Source organism: Triturus cristatus, chromosome 8 (assembly GCF_964204655.1).
Source record: "Triturus cristatus chromosome 8, aTriCri1.1, whole genome shotgun sequence".
In the NCBI taxonomy this organism is placed as follows: domain Eukaryota; kingdom Metazoa; phylum Chordata; class Amphibia; order Caudata; family Salamandridae; genus Triturus; species Triturus cristatus.
The window spans coordinates 1257241087-1257261340 of record NC_140591.1 but is presented as its reverse complement, the minus strand read 5'-3'; positions in this window follow the sequence as shown (position 1 = coordinate 1257261340).

The following is a 20254-nucleotide window of genomic DNA, read 5'->3' as shown; positions in this document are numbered from 1 at the left end:
ACACAGCAGCGCAGGGGGGACACAGCAGAGTCTTGGGTTCGGGGCAACCTTTCTATCCCTGGGTTGCGAAACAGGAGGCCAGCTCTTCTCAGGCCCTTGGAGATTCGGTTTAAGACACAGCACACAGCAAAGTCTTGTTTGGTCAAGTGGGTAGAGTCAGCACACAGCAAGACCCCTTCTCCTCCTCAGCTTCAGTTGTACAGCAGAACAGGTCAGCCCTTAGAGCACACAGCAAGGCAATCTTCCTTTAGTTCTTCAGCGGTCCGTCTTTCAGCAGAGGATCCTCTTGATGGTAGAATCTAAAAATCTGTTGTCAGGGGTCATGTACTTATACCCCTAAAAGTCTTTGAAGTCTTTGTGCAAGGGGGTCCTGAGCCCGGTCTGATCCAGTTCTGGGTGTTGCTGGAGCACTTTGTTTTTCTGGCTTCTACATTCTTTTCAGAGTGAGGGGCAGAGTCGTCAGCCGCCCAGCAGGAGGTGGAGCCAGTAGTGGGGCAGGCAGGCACAGCCCTTTTCACTCCCAGGTGCTATCTCCTCCCTCCACTCTCCTTGCAAATGTCACCATTCAGCAGAGGGCTGACTCAGCCAACCTCCTGGGGGATCCCCAGCCCCTGTCACTCTCAAGCCAGACAGTCAATCCACAAGCACGCCCAGGCACACAGAAGGGTCAGACAAGAGAACAGCTACTCTCTAAAAAGTACTATTCTCCAACTCAGGATTTAAAAACAACCTCTACTAAAAGATGTGTTATTAAATGCTGAGCTCAGGGATATCAAACACTCATGTCTTATCTTGTTCCTATGAGAAGATAGGCGGATAGCCATTGGCACCAGCCTCCCCCATGTTAGCCTATGGAGCAAGATAACCTTGCAGCAGTGAACACACAAAATGGCCGTTGTTCACTACCAGAACATGTTACCTGCACTAGTACATGCTCTACCTTTTACATACACTGCACCCTGCCCAGGGGGGTACCTTGGGCCTTCCATATGAATGACTGACGTGTATAAAAAGGGAAGGGTTAGGCCTGGTCAGTGTGGACACTGGCCAGGAGGACATGGCAGTCCAGGGACTGCAGGCAGGCCTGCGGTGGCAGGCCTGAGACACCATTTTAGGGCTACACAGGTGGGTGGCGCAATCAGCACTGCAGACCCACTAGTAGCATCTGTCATCACCAGCCCTGGCACACACAGTGCACTTTACTAGGGACTTCATGGTGATACAGATGTGCCAATCAGGTATATCCAATCAATATGATATTTTACACAGGGAGCACTTACACTCTGGCACTGGTTAGCAGTGGCAGAGTGTCCAAAGCATCTAAACCAGCAAAAACGAAATCCATCACAGCATCAAAAATCCAGGTAGCAGAGGCAAAAGATAGGGGAAAAACCCACGCCAAGGATGTCAGGTCTAACACGTGTCCCCTCCAGCTGAAAGTGGGGGAACCACCCACCCTCTTGGGAGTTCTCATCACTAAGGCGGAAAAACCTGGACAGACCATCAGCATTGGCGTGCTCTGTACCGGGACGGTGTTCCACCGTAAAGTCCATTCCCTGTAGGGAGATGGACCACCTCAACAGTTTTGGATTCTCACCCCTCATCTGCATTAACCATCTGAGGGGCCTGTGGTCGGTCTGAACACGGAAGTGAGTCTCAAACAGGTAGGGCCTCAGCTTCTTCAGGGCCCAGACCACAGCAAATGCTTCCCTTTCAATAGCGCTCCACCTCTGTTCCCTGGGGAGTAGCCTCCTACTAATGAAAGCTACAGGCTGGTCCCCGCCCTCGTCGTCCATCTGTGAGAGTACTGCTCCCACACCTTGCTCTGAAGCGTCTGTTTGCACTACGAACTCACTCGAAAAGTCAGGCGCCTTAAGCACCGGTGCTGTGCACATTGCAGTTTTCAGGGCATCAAAAGCAGTTTGACAGGCCTCGGTCCAATTCACTTTCCTGGGCTGATTTCTAGAGGTTAGTTCTGTCAAGGGGGCAACAATGGTGCCGTATCCCTTGATGAACCGTCTGTAATACCCGGTGAGTCCTAGAAAGGCTCTCACCTCTGTCTGCGTCTTGGGGGGTTCCCAAGCCAGAATGGTATCAATCTTCGCCTGTAGGGGCACCACCTGGCCGCTCCCCACCTGGTGTCCCAAATACACCACCGATCCCTGCCCTATCTGGCACTTACTGGCCTTGATAGTGAGGCCTGCCTTCTGCAGTGCCCTCAACACTTCACTGAGGTGTTGCAAGTGTTCCTCCCAAGTGGAGCTGAACACAGCAATGTCATCCAGGTACGCGGTGCTGAATTGCTCCAGCCCGGTCAGTACCCAGTTGACCAGTCTCTGGAAGGTGGCAGGGGCATTTTTCAACCCAAAGGGCATGACGCGAAACTGGAAGTGCCCCTCTGGTGTGGAAAATGCCGACCTCTCCTTTGCCCCTTCAGTTAAGGCAATCTGCCAGTACCCCGAAGTCAAATCAAAGGTGCTGAGATACCTGGCAGCTCCCAACCAATCCACGAGCTCATCAGCTCTGGGGATGGGGTGCGCGTCAGTCTTGGTGACCGCATTGAGCCCACGGTAGTCCACGCAAAACCGAAGTTCTGGCGGGTCACCGGGTGTAGCAGCTTTCTTGGGAACTAGGACCACTGGGCTAGCCCAGGGACTGCTGGAGGGCTCAATCACCCCTAACGCCAACATCTTGGAAACTTCTTCCTTGATGCTGGCCCTGACCTTGTCAGCTACTCTGTAAAACTTCTGTTTCACAGGTAGACTATCTCCAGTGTCCACATCATGGACGCACCAATTGGTGACACCTGGGGTCAGGGAGAACAGGGAGGCGAACTGACCCAACACCTGGCGACAGTCTCTCTGCTGTTCTGGGGTCAGGGTGGGCGAGAGGACCACACCATCCACTGACCCATCTTGCTCCTTGGTTGCCAGGAGGTCAGGGAGAGGATCACTATCCTCTTCCCCACCATCATCTGTAGCCATGAGCATTGTCACTTCAGACCTCTCAAAGTGGGGCTTGAGGCGGTTCACATGCAAGACTCTCAGGGGCTGCCTAGGAGTCTTCATGTTGATCAGGTAGGTCACCTCACTCTTGCGCTCTACCACCTCGTAGGGCCCGGTCCACTTGTCACGGAGCGCGCAGGGCTCCACCAGTGCCATCACCCACACTTTTTGCCCAGGATGAAATTCAACCAGAGTGGTATTCTGGTCGTACCATCTTTTCATTTTTTCCTGGCTGGCTTCCAGGTTCTCTTGAGCGAGCTTCCTGAAGCGCTGCGTTTGGTTGCGGATGGCCAGCACATAGCTGAACACATCCTGGGGGATTTTCCCACGGGATTTCTCCCACCCCTCCTTCACCAGTGTGAGAGGTCCTCTAACAGGGTGGCCATACAGCAGTTCAAAGGGGCTGAACCCTAAGGACTTCTGCGGCACCTCCCTGTAGGCAAACAACAGGCATGGTAACAAGACGTCCCACTTCCGTCTCATGGGCTCCGCTAGGCCCATAATCATGCCTTTCAGGGTGCGGTTGAACCTTTCAACCAACCCGTTTCCTTGAGGGTGGTAAGGAGTGGTGAACTTATACGTTACCCCACACTCCTCCCACAGTGACTTCATGTACCTAGAGATGAAGTTGGTACCTCGGTCGGAGACCACCTCTCTGGGGAACCCCACACGGGAAAAGATCCCCATCAATGCACGGCCCACCACGGGGGCTGTGAATGTCCTGAGAGGGACGGCTTCCGGGTACCGAGTGGCGTGATCCACCAAGACCAGGATAAACCTGTTGCCTAAGGCGGTCTTGGGATCCAGGGGCCCTACGATATCAATGCCCACCCGCTCGAAAGGGGTGCTCACTACAGGAAACGGCTGGAGGGGCGCCACACACTTCCCTCCGCTCTTACCACTGGCTTGACATGTTTGGCAAGACTTACAAAAGGTACCGACGTGCTTCTTCATCTGGGGCCAGTAGAAGTGGGTGACAAGCCTGTGATAGGTCTTGTCTTGCCCCAGATGTCCTGTGAGAGGCACGTCATGAGCCAGACCCAGTAAGAAGTTCCTGAAGCGCTCGGGTACCACCAGCACACGGGCTGCACCGGGCTCAGCAAACTTAGGCTCACTATAAAGTAAGTCATCCTCCCAGTAAATCAAATGTTCCTTGGACCCTAGGCCTGCTGCCTGGTCTGCAGCCTGCTGCCGCACACCAAGGAGAGAAGGGCACTCCTTCTGAGCCTGGCAGAATTCCTCCCTGGAGGGACCACCCTCTTGCTGCCAATGGGTCAGCTCAGGCAATTCCCCCAGTTCGGCCACCTGTTCCCCTGTAGGTTCCAGGGCATCCCCCTCAGGTTCTGCTTCCTCCTGGACCGTGGGAACAGTGGGGGCCGGTTTTCCACGCCCTCTGCCCCTTCCTCTCCTGACAGGTTCCTGGGCCATTGTTCCAGGCTCCGGTTCTACTAATTCACCCTTACTGGCTGTCATGGCACGTGTGGATACACAGATCCACGCTGGCAGTCCTAACATTTCCAAGTGAGTTCTGCGCTCTACGTCCTTCCATGGAGAACTCTCCAGGTCGTTACCCAACAGACAATCTACCGGGAAGGCATCACTGACACAGACTTCCAAGGTACCAGAGACTCCCCCCCATGTAAAGGGAACACGCGCCATCTTGCAGAGGCGCACTGAAGTGTCAGCGGCCACTACTGGGCGGAGCACATTGGGAATGACTTGCTCTTCAGACACCCACTGACACCTGACAGATGTCACACTCGCCCCGGTGTCTCTCAGAGCCTCTATCTCCCTCCCATTGATGGTCACCTTTTGCCCGTATTTCTTAGTGTTCGCAGGTATCAAGGTATCCTGGACCATCTCTTGGTCTCCTAACGAGACAAGGGTCATCATAGCTAATCCCTCCTCCCCACTGGAAATCAAATCCCCTCCCAAAGCTACACTAGCTAGCCCTGGGACTGGAGCAGCAGCTGGTGCTGGGGGTTTCTTGGGACAGTTAGGGGCTATGTGGCCCACTTCCCTACAAGCATAGCAAGTAGGCGGTGGTCTGTTGCCCTTAGGGGGCCAAGACCTCTTAGGCTTGGGGGCTGGGGACTCCTTCTCCTGGGAACTGTTTTGGGGCCCTTTAGAGAACTCCTTACTGTTACCCTTGTCCTCCCCACCTTTCTGCTGGGGACCCTGTCCACCCTTGGCTGGCATACTTACCACCCCTTTGTTGACCCTGGTGCTAGTCCAGTGGTCTGCCTCTTTAGCAAGCTCACTGGGATCAGTTAACTTGCTGTCTAAAAGATGCTGGCGCAGCTCTGGAACACATAGACTACTCAAGATCTCCCAACTAATCAAGTGACACAACCCCACATAATCAGTTACTTTGCTGCCCTTTATCCAACCTTCCAGTGCACGCGTGTACATACTCACACACTCCACCCAAGTACTCGAATCAAGTTTCTTGAAGTTCCTGAACTTCTGGCGGTACTGTTCTGGTGTAAGCCCATACCTGAGGCATAAGGCCTCCTTCATAGTGGGGTAGGTTAAGGTCCCTGCGGCTTCTAAGGGTGCTAAGACATCCCTCACAGAGGCCTCAAAGTGCTTCCACAAACCCGCTCCCCAACTCTTTTCAGGCACTTCATTCATCATCAAGGCAAGCTCATACGATCTAAACCATGCATAGATATCCTCACCCCTCTCATAATTCTGCACCAAATCTTTCGGTATGTATACTTTACCCGCCTGTACTGGTTGTGCGCTGCCACCATTCGGACTGGACTCCACTTGTTTGGCTTTAATGTCCAGCTCCCTCATGCTCAACTCATGAGCCAACTGGAGTTTTCTCTCTTCCAAAGCGAGAGCATTCCTCCTCTCCTCCGCCTCTTTCTCACTGTCAAGGCGCAGTTTCCTTTCTTCCGCTTGAGCTTTGAGCTTAAAAAGTTCAATCTCATGGGCCCTAATCCTCTGATTTTCCTCCAGCTCCTCTGGAGAAAGGCTCCTACTGGAATGGGTGCTGCCAGCCCTCGATGCTGGCCTATTCACTGGCAAATCATCGGATCCAAATCCGTGCTCCGGTGTACCATCCTCTCCAGTAGCTTCCTCTGTTGCGCCATTCTTGGCCTCCCACCAGGCCCTTAGAGCTTTCTGTAGCTCCGTCCTTTTGGCGCTGCCCTTCACTGGGCATCCAAGCTGCTTGCAGAATTGCTTTAGTTGCTCCTTCTTATACTCGAGCAACTTTTTCACTTCGAATTGCAATTCCGACTCCTCACCTACTCCATTCAGAGACATGATGCTTTGTCGATCCTCCAAGAATAGTCTTCGCAAAAACTAGGTGCAATGCAACTGCTTACTAGATTAGTGATGTACGAAGAATCACTGCAGGTCAAGTGCAAATACTGGTTCTAATCCGCACCGCTGACCACCAATGTTAGATCAGGGGGTCTCTAGTTGGCAGAGGTATACACCTTAGACCAAATAGGGACCCTTGCTTCTAGTCAGGGTACAGGGACACACACGGTAGATAACCCCTGCTCACCCTCTAGGTAGCTTGGCTCGAGCAGACAGGCTTATCCCCAAGGCAATGTGTAAGGTATTTGCACGTAGACACCACAATGATCCCCCTTCCGTACACCACAAACTTAGACCACACAGGTGAGTTATATCAAAATTAATATATCTTTATCTAGCTTCCGCAGTTGAAATCAAGCATCACAGGTTTACACAATATTCGCTTTCTTGGTTGGTCGGGATCGTAAGACGATAGTCTCTAGTCTCTTGTGTGATTCGATACTCACTGAGAATGAATCAGTTGGTAGGCTCTTGATGTTTAGGCAGCTACGCTGCTCCGGCGGTGTCGCTGCACTCGTTGTAAAAGCGCTCCTCTGGCTGTTCGGTGCAAGGTTTCCACAACTCCCTCGACGATCCCCCAGTGACGATGTCGACGTCACCGGAGTCAGCCACTCACAGCGCGGCTTCGTAGAGTAGGGAAGTACGACTCTCGATCTGCTGCAGGCCTCCGGGTCGCGGCAAGGCACGTGCCGATGAGCACGTCGGTCTTCTTGATGCGGCAACCGGTGTCAGGCCTGGATCAGCGCGGCACTCTCCAGCAAGACAGAGAGCAGCCAGCCCACTTCACAGGCAGATGTTGAGAAGCTTGGTAGAACAGTCCACGGTCCCTGCGGCACACAGCATCGCAGGGGGGACACAGCAGAGTCTTGGGTTCGGGGCAACCTTTCCATCCCTGGGTTGCGAAACAGGAGGCCAGCTCTTCTCAGGCCCTTGGAGATTCGGTTTAAGACACAGCACACAGCAAAGTCTTGTTTGGTCAAGTGGGTAGAGTCAGCACACAGCAAGACCCCTTCTCCTCCTCAGCTTCAGTTGTACAGCAGAACAGGTCAGCCCTTAGAGCACACAGCAAGGCAATCTTCCTTTAGTTCTTCAGCGGTCCGTCTTTCAGCAGAGGTTCCTCTTGATGGTAGAATCTAAAAATCTGTTGTAAGGGGTCTTGTACTTATACCCCTAAAAGTCTTTGAAGTCTTTGTGCAAGGGGGTCCTGAGCCCGGTCTGATCCAGTTCTGGGTGTTGCTGGAGCACTTTGTTTTTCTGGCTTCTACATTCTTTTCAGAGTGAGGGGCAGAGTCGTCAGCCGCCCAGCAGGAGGTGGAGCCAGTAGTGGGGCAGGCAGGCACAGCCCTATTCACTCCCAGGTGCTATCTCCTCCCTCCACTCTCCTTGCAAATGTCGCCATTCAGCAGAGGGCTGACTCAGCCAACCTCCTGGGGGATCCCCAGCCCCTGTCACTCTCAAGCCAGACAGTCAATCCACAAGCACGCCCAGGCACACAGAAGGGTCAGACAAGAGAACAGCTACTCTCTAAAAAGTACTATTCTCCAACTCAGGATTTAAAAACAACCTCTCCTAAAAGATGTGGTATTAAATGCTGAGCTCAGGGATATCAAACACTCATGTCTTATCTTGTTCCTATGAGAAGATAGGCGGATAGCCATTGGCACCAGCCTCCCCCATGTTAGCCTATGGAGCAAGATAACCTTGCAGCAGTGAACACACAAAATGGCCGTTGTTCACTACCAGAACATGTTACCTGCACTAGTACATGCTCTACCTTTTACATACACTGCACCCTGCCCAGGGATGTACCTTGGGCCTTCCATAGGGATGACTGACGTGTATAAAAAGGGAAGGGTTAGGCCTGGTCAGTGTGGACACTGGCCAGGAGGACATGGCAGTCCGGGGACTGCAGGCAGGCCTGCGGTGGCAGGCCTGAGACACCATTTTAGGGCTACACAGGTGGGTGGCGCAATCAGCGCTGCAGACCCACTAGTAGCATCTGTCATCACCAGCCCTGGCACACACAGTGCACTTTACTAGGGACTTCATGGTGATACAGATATGCCAATCAGGTATATCCAATCAATATGATATTTTACACAGGGAGCACTTACACTCTGGCACTGGTTAGCAGTGGCAGAGTGTCCAAAGCATCTAAACCAGCAAAAACGAAATCCATCACAGCATCAAAAATCCAGGTAGCAGAGGCAAAAGATAGGGGAAAAACCCACGCCAAGGATGTCAGGTCTAACAGTCACATACTTGGAAATATCGTGCAATTCACAAATCACTCTTGTGCAATTGCAGATTCCAATAGAACAATTTAATATGTGCAATATCAACAAAGGAAATTCAGGAGAGCAAACTGGCACGTTTTCAGGTCCATTTAATTAAAGAGAGACGTCTGCTGAAATAGGTGTGATGTTGGCCTCCAGCCAGAGTGGCCAGGGCTGCAGCAAGTTACAATAAAACAACACCAATCGCCTAATGCGTAACCGAGACCTGCCAATGTGAAAATAAAATTCGCCGGGAGGCATGGTTTGGCTTGGTTGGGTCTTATGCCAAGTATTGGCTGAGGGGCCTGCCTGCCTGCCTCTGCCCGCTTCTCCGATTGACTCACTACCCTTCCAAACAAGCATGTGTGAAAGTTGGAGCTTTTGGTGTTGTAAATGACAACGTTTTTACTTATTTTTTGTTGTTTGCAATGCAGCCTTTAAAGCAGATAAAATGAGGTACACAACCAAATGAATGTTTAAATCTGTAGCTATGTGACCAAGCCTTCTTGTGATTAAAGAAAACACATATTAGTTTCCTAAAGTGTGGTAGCCATATATGGAGTCCTGGCTTTCCAGCTCTAGCTGCTTTGCATTCTGATTCTTGTAGTTCATTGTTCCATTATAACTGAAGAACTACAGTGAGGCAAACTGCCATTATATGAAATAGACCCAGATACATTACGCATTCTTTCCTGACAGTTTAATTGCTGCCAAGCTCGGAATCCACGGAGATAGCTGCCACAAGATAGTCATTTATTACAAGGGCTGTTTCGGCACACACAGGGGCAACTAACTCAATGACCAGTGAGCAAGACGCAGCAAGGCAATGAGGCACCTATCTTAGTTTCATATTTGTTCATATCTGTAGGCTTACTGAGGCACTATCTGACCTGTTCCCAAATCTCTTTACAAATTTCTCCCCCTTTGCAGTCAGAGAAAGAAAAGTAAAGTGAATTATATGACAATTTTTTTTGGGGTACAAAGTGTGTGAAAGGAACCGCTGTGGGATGTCATTTTTTGTAATAGACAGCAAAATGTAGGTATCTGTAAATAAACTGTACATATTCAGTAGTTAGGAAACCAAAAATGAAGCATTTTTTTTGTAATTCTGAAGTGTGTTGGAAGAAAAGAAGTTGATAGGAAAAAATAAATCAAAGCACTTTATCTGGTGAAGCGCAAATGGTAAATATTCTGTGAAACCCGTGCAATACATTTTATCAGTAAAACTGTATGCCTTTGCAAATGTAGTGGCAATCTCAATGGAAGATGTGCTGTCTGCAAATGATTGTGCACAGTGACACATGATGCTTTAGTTACATTAACAAATCACATATTTAAGAGGAAATAAGCACAGAGGCTGCAAGGGGTGACTCAGAGGACCAATGAGTCATTGGAGGGGCTAATACTATGGATATGAGGTGAGCAGCACGAAGGATTTAACCAACAAGTAATTGACTCTCCAGTACCGTTACTTAATGAAATGATGTTCCAACTTCTTTGTCTTTTTTGCCAATTGCACATTTCAAAAGGATGCAGATGAGGTAATGATTGGGGAGTGTTATTTCCTTTTTCGCAAACCGTCATGCTTCGCTGTAATTTGCACATAGACTTAGCTTATAATTAAATTTCTATTTATTGTCATTTTCAACATGTCCACTTGTTACAATCTTGTGTATTCTTCTGTATGATTAAAAATAAAAACACAACTATATAAAATGATGCACAATTACAGTTCTGCATTTAGTATACCTAGTCTTGAGCATTATCAGTGTCAACTATTTTTTACAGCTTTTGACCCCGGACATTCAGTTTTGAAGTGCTCCCACCAAGCCCCCCAAATCCTTGTATGCAGATGGGGCAGCCCATTGACTTATATACTGCGGGCCATATTTATGGCCAAGTCACGCAAGCGTGTCAGGGAAAGGGCAGGAATGCACTGCATTTAAGGCAAAACAGTGGATTCCTGTCTTTTGCCCTGCGTTGCCGCCCTTTTGGCTGCCTTGCGCCAATGCCGAAACAATGGTGCAGGGGGCCTGTATTATAAGGAGGGGTGTTTTTGTGCAGGAAGGGGCACCTTCCTGCTCACAAAAAATCCCCTTAGATTTTTGCCTCTTTGAATGCAGCACACACAGAAAGAGGAAAAAACGAGGAGAAATGAAGATTCACACCTCACCTGGGAAGGAGTAGGTTTTTGGTGCAATCCCAAGTCTACCGCTTCTGGTAGGTGTGGGAATGCGTCAAAGTCCATGGATGTTGCTTTGGATGACACATGCAACATCCATGAAAACGCCTCCGTGTCGCAGAGAAATGCAATGCATCGATTTGTGCTGTGTTGCATTACTAGAAATTCATGAAGCAACTCAGAGCTATGTAAGGTCTTGCATAGCTTCATAAATATCATTTGTAAGTTGCGTCACTCCTGCACCATGTTGCGTAGTGCAAGAGTAACGCAAAGGGTAAATAAATATATCCCTGATTCTTCAACAACAGCACAATTGTCAAAGCCCCTGAGCCATTCAGAAAACGAGGGTGCATCCCCTGACCGCCAATAGCGAGATATCTCTTTTTGGCTAGCGTACAGCTGCCTGCTAGCTGCTTCTGCCCTTCGTAGGCGTCCAATTCCGAAAACATTCCCAGTTTCGCATTTCAGGATCTATATTTAGCAGGATTCTAATCCCCTCTTCCACGCCCCAAGTCTTCAGGACCATTACTTCCGGGTGATGGGGCTTTCCCAGACCTTGCTTGAATTTAGAAATGTACTTTGTTATTCAACTCCTTTGTATTTGGACTATTATTCAGAGTATATATTGTACCTATGTGCCTGTGTGCTGGGACGATTGGATGTCATAACATACACTACAAAAATATCAGCCTTCACATATACTTACTCCACAATATCAATCACCACAATATCATTAGGGTCAGTGCATATAGCAAACTTTAGATTTACAATTCTTGTTTAACATCTATATACATTATTGATATAATGTAAATCGGTATTGCAGAATTTACATAGTTGTAGTTCTATATTAAAACATCAATGTAGTAAACATATACCCCTCAATATATGCTTACCTTCACAATATTATAGTAGTTGATATTATGTCCACGCTATTTGGTTCATCAAGATTATTATGTTGATAGTCTAGTAGAGAACCACCAGAAGGGGGTTGCGCCTACGATGAGGTCGAATGACAAATCCCATTCTGCCACCTGAAAATTGACAACTAGGCAATAATTGCCTGATGCCTCCTCACATTAACATTCATGTACTGGGGCTCACTGATGTTGTCAATATCAGAGGCTGTATTAGATAAACAGATTTGTGTCAGTGTTTTTGTTAAGTTATTGGTGATAAAGCTGTGTGTGGTATTTTTATTTGTGTTGCGAAATGTTATTTACTGAAATATTGACAGCAATGAAAAATACTTGATTGGTGCATTCATAAGGAGCAAACTTCAAGGGCCGTGCAATTTCCATCAGAACACAGCGGAGCTTTTGCTATTGACACATTTAAGTATCATAGATATAAAAAACTTTATATCATAAGCCCAATACCACTAACAAATTCCAATGGTAGAGACCAAAAACTGTTTATGGTTATGGCAGGGCACAAATCCTAAAAAAGGAATTGAAGGGATTAACCACGTTAAGCAGTATGCAAGTGACATCATGGCGTGTAACATCGCTTGTGGGATCACAGGAAGTAACATCACAGGAAATGGTATCACAAACCATGACCTCAAAGAAAGTGACATCACAAGAAGTGACATCCGATCTGAACACATCAGGTATATATATGTTTAGCAGTTCTATCATGTGTACATTTGAGCACAATATGAGATTGAACAGGTGAGATTTTGTGTCTGGGTTTTGCCAGAAAAGTGATGCAACCCCAACACAAAATTGGGCCTCAAATAATACATTAATTTTTTTAAACTCTGCCAAAAGGAAATTGGCAGAAATTCTGCCGAAAAGAAATTGGCAGCAAGGAGAAATGTGGCAGTAAATCTGTTCTGCCTAATTGGTTGCAAAGCCTGCAATTAAAATATCTTAGAGGGTTAAAGCTCCTGCTGCAGAGATCTTTGTGTACCCAGTAAACCTCTGAATAATAATAATGGTAAGAAAACTCTGGAGGTTAATGCATTTATATCAGTGTTTTGTCTAGCCCCAGTTTTTATTAATCAAAGTAGCATAGAGGGTTAATGTGCCTCCTGCAAAGTACTTCATGTAACATGCAGATTACAGATTTTTATTTCATGTAGCTAGGTAAATTGGTTATGGCTTTTAACACAAAGATCCTTTTGTTACTTGCAGTTCAAAAATTGCAAGCATTCTAATATAGCACAGTGAGCTATGAAGGACATGTGCCTCCTACACCTTGTAACCCTCACTGTCTTATGTAACAGATCCTGCATGCTGTTTTACACACACATGATTTATTTTATTATTACTTTATTTTTAAACATCACTGCTCAGAAACAGAAAGATCCAAACCTTCTCACTGTGCTCACTGTTTCTGTGCTGGATAGTCAGCAAATAAAGCACCGACTCAGGAAAATATTGCTATAAAGAAATACACTTTACACATGGTAAGAGCATAAAAATAGGTGCTCAGTTTTGTGCTAAGACAACTAAGCTCATTGTTAGAAATGGGGTCTCTAGTTGCCAGAGATATGCACCCTGTTACAGTAGGAATCCACACTCTAGTCAGGGTAAGTTTAGTACACACTAAAAGTTTACCTGTGCTCACCCTCTGGTAGCTTGGTACAGAGCAGTCAGGCTAAACTACAGAGGCGATGTGTAAAGTATGTGTGCACACACACAGTAACACAGTGAAAACACCACAGAAGTACTTCACACCTGTTCAGAAAAATAGCCACTAGTTATCTGAGTAAAACAGAACAAAAGTACAAAAATTCAACATACATAAGTCAAGATATGAATTTGAAAATATTAAATCAAAATGCAGTGCTTAGAAGTCATTAGTTCCAACAGGGGCTATCTGGTTGCGCTTGACCAAGACAAATCCAAATGTTCAGTCCGATGGAGCACAGGCCTGATACCAGAATCACGCAGACCCTCTTACAGTACCTTCGATGCCGGATCGTTGGGCTGAAGTCGATTCGAGCCGGGGCTGTGTCAGAGTCTGAGCAGGGTGTCACAGACGTCTGTTAATTGGTGCTCAAGACTTTCGCAGTGGAGGTTGTTCGGAGGTGCTGCGGCAAAGTCAGGACTGCATTGAAAGTCAAGGTTGTTGTGTCGTGCCCTCGGTGATCGATGTTCACTGCTTTGGTGCAGGTGTGGTAAATTTAAATTACCTAGACTTAATTTATGCGGTAAAATACAATACGAATAACTCAGTAAAAATAAGAGGCAGAATCCGTGGTATTCGAGGGTATAATAGGGAATTTATTCCTTACAAAGGAATGATGGTTCGAACCAGGCAATCGAGTTCCGTCACCACGAAGGTTCAGGAAGGGATCAGCAATACATTATTGACAGGTTATAGCATATATAGTAATGCATTACAGTAAAGACAGATGCAGGAGGCGTTACAGCTGATAAGAATACACATACGTAATAGAAAAGGCGTTACAATAGGCGTGCATAGAGGCGTATACTAAAAACGTCATTATGATGATGACACAAGTGGGTGGATCCATAAGAGAATCCTGCAAAGTCAGCAAAAAATATATAGCAGAGATGCGCGCGCAGCCACATGACGTGTGATTGACGTGTAACTAGAGGGTGAAGGGAATTTGACATTTAGCCCTACATGAGGAGACAGAAGTCTGGGGTGTCAGGACAACCTAGTCCTAAATCATATCTAATATCTTGTGTTTAAGGAACTATATTATCTGGAAGAAAAGGTCTTTTCGGACAGAACCTATTCTATACTAACTGCTAGTGCGTGTACAAGCGTCTAAGTGTCTACATGAGATGCGAGGGGGCATGGGCCTACCCTGGTAACGAGAGTCATGAATTACTTGCACGGAGACAGTAAGGCCGGGCCCTTTGCTCTGCAGCTGGAGGGATGTTTACCTAAGCTACTTAGACAAGAATGCATTTCTTGAGGAGCGGAACAGATAACTTGAAGGCTGAATACAGTTTTGGCAGGCAACAGGCCGGGCTAGGCACCGTTAGCCGCGCAGGGAGTAAGACAAAGTTCATGGATACAGATGCAGGTTCAGGCTGGAGCATTCAGAGGCAGAAGCAGGAAAAAGCTCGATGGCAGAATTCAGGGCCTACCTTGCCAGAGCTGGAAAACGTGAGAAGTATACCATATAAAGACGGTGGCAAGGCATACTTAGGAACGGAATATCTGGACCATTCATGGCAGATATGAAAGAGTACATATTAACATTGGACACAATTGTATTTGCGTCTTCATAGCTTGAAGTCGAGGGAACATACATGTACTTGTAGCATGTACATGGAGCCGTTGGTGTCTAGATAGGGGACACAATTGACCATAAAAATTCATATTTCCTCATTCCCTCCTTGTCCCCTACGGACCCTCATGAAATGTCGATCTTCAGGAATCCATCAATCTGTTCATGTAACATCATTTGCTCTTCTTTCTTCTTCCGGGATCTTGAATGAAAACTTGAACGTGGAATACACGATGTGGCACACAGGCCGCAAATCGCTGGTCCACATTGTAGACATAGGCAGCAACTGAATACTATGAGAAGGCCAATACCTAGGAAGGATAGGACTTTCCATCCCCAGGCCGACAACACGCTCCAGAGCCAACCGGACCATGTCCAGGTGCCTGCATTCTGATGTATCTGGTTTGCAATCTTGTGAAGACGAGTTATGGCTTTATATACGGATGGCGCGTTTTCTGGGATGAAAACACAGCAACTTGATCCGATGACCCTACAAGCTCCGCCCCTATCTGCTAGGATGACGTCGAGGACAAGACGATTTTGGAGAACAACAATCCGCATCGCAGACTGCTCCTCTGTTAAGTTGCCTAGGGCAGAGGTAGTTTCATTCACTACTGCTTCAAGGGTTCTGGTTAATCTACGTATCAGTTTACTGTTTGAGACAACACCTATGTAAGGAAAGAGACCTTTATTGAAGTCTGTATATTGTTCCCATGCTGTTTCGGTGTAATCAACAATCGGGATATCTCTCTGGGGTCTATGGTGTACTAGATTGGTATTTCTATGATAATCAGGAGGGGCTAGGAAAACAGGTGGCAGAAGGAATGCAATGTAACAGGTACCATCCCAATCTAGGGGTAGGCGTATATATGCGGTGTGACCACAGATGAAGTAGGAGTGACGGGAAGCTCTAAATGTAGACTTGCCTTTATCACTGAATTCGATCACAGTAGTACATTTACTATGACCCAGGTGTACTGAACCATTCTTTCTTACACATAATTCACCTTTGACTGGTAATACGGACATAGCAGGCAAGACTAGTGTAGCTTCAGATTCAACATTTAGAATCATGAGGTTAAGTGTAAAATTACCTAATCCATATACTTCATTTTCTAGGTCAGTTCCTGTTCTTTTGGGAAGTCCCTCCTTGTTAGGATAACAGGCTTTAAGCAAAACTAAGTTCAGGTTTCCCCATACCCAATTGCTTTGGTAAACTACAGTGTTTGAATCTAAAGAGTTAATCAAACTGAACCATGCTCCACAGGAACCATTGTGTGTGAACGGATACGGAAAGAGAGGCAGAACTCCTTTGTATTTCTGATAGGGAGGGAGTCGGCCACATATCCAACAATTTGTAGCATTGCTGGTCTGATGGGAAGGATGTAACATACTAATGAATGTGTTTTTGCGCAGCGCGAATCTATAGGACAACTCATGTGGAGGTAGTTCACTAAAGGAATGTTCGGCTGTAACATTATAAGCACGCTTGAAAATAGGATAGTACATGTGTAACAGTATACTTGCAGCAATAATAAAAAGACTTAGGAAAAACATAATCAACAATGTCACTATACAGTGACTATGAAGTGATTTACAGTATGCATGTTTCTTGAGCTGTTTCTGTCTATTTCTCTCTCTCATTCGGTCTAGAGGATACATGTCAAAGACTTAATTCAACCGATTCACCTTGGAGAGGACTTAAACAATCGAATTGTCTGACTTGCTAGACCTTAGTTTCAGTTTATAGTTTTGAGATTCGGTCTGTTCAACCAGGGGGAGTTTTGAATCAGTCTCTGGAAGGGGGCAGGGCTGAGAGTTCAGTTCGGATGGTAGTCCATGAAATTTCTTGATATGACTCGAGTGTAACCAACCCTTGCGACCCTCGACCTTCACTGCTGTCCTCGTCGTTAGAAGAACCAGTTTTGGTTGTTGCCAACGAGGCTCCAACGGGCTCCTCCTGTCGAAGTTTCTGACGAAAACTAGGTCCCCCGGAACCACTTCATGGGGCTTTACCTCGGTGTTGTCGGGAAAGGCTGCAGCTACCTGTGAACGGCAAGATTGTAGTGCAGACATCAAGGAAGCAAGGTAATCTGTCAGCATATTACAATCAACATCAGTTATTTTACGAGGTATAGGCGTCCCCCACATATTTGGTGGCCTACCGAAGACCACCTCGTACGGGGATAGCCCTGTGCGAGAATGTGCTACCATTCTCATGTAAAATAGTGCAACCGGTAAGGCTACTATCCAGTCGACACCTTTCTCTCTACAGATTTTAGAAAGTCGTATTTTCAGGGTCTGATTATGACGTTCCACGAGACCTGCTGCCTCGGGATGTCGGACACAGTGGAATTTCCATTGATAGCCTAACAAGAGTGAAATGTGTTTCATTAGCTCGGATGAGAACGGCTGGCCGTTATCTGAGTACACGATACGGGGCAAACCATACCGTGGGAAGAATTCACGAACTAATTGTTTGGCAGTAGTCGGGGCAGTGTAATCTGAAACGGGATACGCCTCTGTCCAACGGGAAAGAGCGCATACAACTACGAGGACATATTTGAATCCTCGACATCGTTCCATCTGGATATAATCCATCTGGAGGACTTCAAAAGGGTGATCGGGAGGTTGAAATCCACCCTGCTCTACAGGTACGCCTTTACCTGGGTTGAACTGACAACAAATCATACAAGTTCGGACTTTCTGTTTGGCTGCAGCTCGTAAGTGTTTGTTGAACCAAATGTGTTGAATACTGTCTAACATAGCTTTTTCTCCTAGATGTGCTGGACTATGTATTGTGTTAATGATAACTTGAACCATTGAGTCGGGGAGAAACCATATAGATTTTCCCTTCGTCATCCATCCCTGATCTGTTTGGATCCCTCCTAATTCAGTCCATTTCTTTATTTCCTCTGGTGTAGCATGTGTTTGTATGTCAATTACATCAATGGCGGGATCCTTAACTGTCATGCAGTGTGTCGGCGTCGGAACTATTGTTTTTGTCAAGTCAGTTGCATGAGTCTGATTCTGTGCTGTTTGCTTAGCTGTTCGGTCTGCTAGGTCGTTACCCTGGGAAATAATATCGATGACTTTTGTATGGGCTTTGCACTTCATGATAGATATTGAAGTAGGTAGATGTATTGCATCTAACAGAGCTTGAATGAGGGGGCCGTGTTGAATGTTGGCACCGTGAGAAGTCAAATAACCCCTCTCTCGCCAAAGGACTCCGAAGTCGTGTACAACTCCGAAAGCATAACGTGAATCTGTGTATATGTTAACTTTTCTATTCTTGGCTTGAATACAGGCTTGTGTCAGAGCAATAAGCTCTGCTGCTTGAGCTGATAATGTGTCGATACAATTTGTTTCAATGACTTCGGTGTCTGTCGTGACTGCATAAGCGGCCACTAACTTTCCTGTACTTGTTCTCATACATGAACCATCTACATAAAGTGTCAGGTCTGGATCTGGTAATGGGACATCTGTCAAATCTTGTCTGGGTTTCGTCGTAATAGTAATGACTTCAATACAATCATGTGCCAGTGGGTCTGTTCCACTTAATGGCAAAAGTGTGGCAGGATTTAATGTACTACAACGTCTGATTTCTATGTGTGGCTGAAACAATGTGAGTTCGTAACCTGTCAGTCGTGCTATAGTCAAGTGTTGTGTCTGTGTCCGGTTCAAGAGAACCTCTACTGCATGTGGTACCTGTACTGTCAATTGATGTCCTAATACTATGGAATCACTTTGTCTAATCGCTAGAGCTGTTGCTGCAACTGATTTCAGACACGCAGGAAGAGCTTGAGCTACGGGATCTAATGTGCTAGAAAAGTAAGCACATGGCTTGTGTGATCCTGCTTGTTCCTGCGTGAGTACTGACAAGGCAGTACCTTCACGTTCTGTAACAAAGAGTGTAAAAGGCTTACTGTAACATGGTGTCGCTAAAACAGGTGCTTGGCATAAAGCTTTCTTTAAGTCTTCAAAAGCTTGTGTATGTTCTGGAGTCCAAGGGAGGACAGTCGATGTCGCTGCCTCCTGGGTTGTCAACTGAATGAGTGGTTTTGCTAGAAATGCATATTGGGGAATCCACTGCCTGCAGTACGAAGTGAGGCCTATAAAGGCCCGTACCTCCTTTTGTGTCTTGGGTGGTGGCATGTTTACAATTAACTGGATGCGATCAGGTGTGAGCTGTCTCCCCCATTTTCACAGCAAGTGCCCTAGGTACACAACTTGCTGGGCACAAATTTGCAGCTTTGAAGGGGACACCTTGTGCCCCTTGTCGGCTAGGAAATGTAAAATCGTCAGTGATGCTTTTTCACATTCGGGTTCGCTTCGGGCGGTGATCAGTAGATCATCGACATACTGAAGCAGTGCAGTGTTAACAGGCATGTGGATACTGTCAAGTTGTCTTTTCAGTGCTTGGCTGTAGATGCTAGGACTTTCTGTAAATCCTTGAGGTGCGCGTGCGAATTTAAAACTTCGTCCATTTAAACTGAATCCGAACAAATATTGGCTTTCCGGATCGATTGGGACGCTGAAGAAGGCGTTCTTGAGGTCAGTTACAGTAAAGAACGTTGCCTCTGAATCAATAGCTGTCAGTAATGAAGAGATATCTGGGACCACGGGATATTGTGGTACAATGCATTTGTTCAATTCGCGCAGATCAATAACTAATCGATATACTGGGGGTGCTTTTGGATCAGTTCGTTTAAGAATTGGAATAATCGGGGAATTACATACATTGGAGTCCGTTTCTACAACCACTCCTTGTGCAATGAGCTCGTCAATGATTTGCAGTAAAGCCACTACAGCATCTGGCGGTAACTTGTATTTTCGCATTCGTGGTAGTACCACTCCTGCTTTGAGTGTAACTCGATAAGGTGTAATGTGCATACAACCTACATCCGTGGGGCCTTGTGCCCATAAATGTGCAGGTAGATTCTGTAACCGGTGATCCATGTCTCTAGACACGTAGTGACCTTTAAAGTCACGCAAAAATAGTCGTACTCCGTCCGGAGAACAACATATTATAGCTCCTAGAGCTTTCAATGTTTTTATACCTAACAAGTTTTCTGGGCATGATCTCGTAAGCAATCGATCTGTAGTCCGTGTCAATGGACCGACTGTAAATGCAAGCGGTTGCGATACTTCGTTAATAGTGGGCTTTCCTGAAAAACCAAGGGAAATATTTTGTGAGCCTGAGAGGGGTGCCCCTGGGACTTCATCGTGACTTATAGTTGTT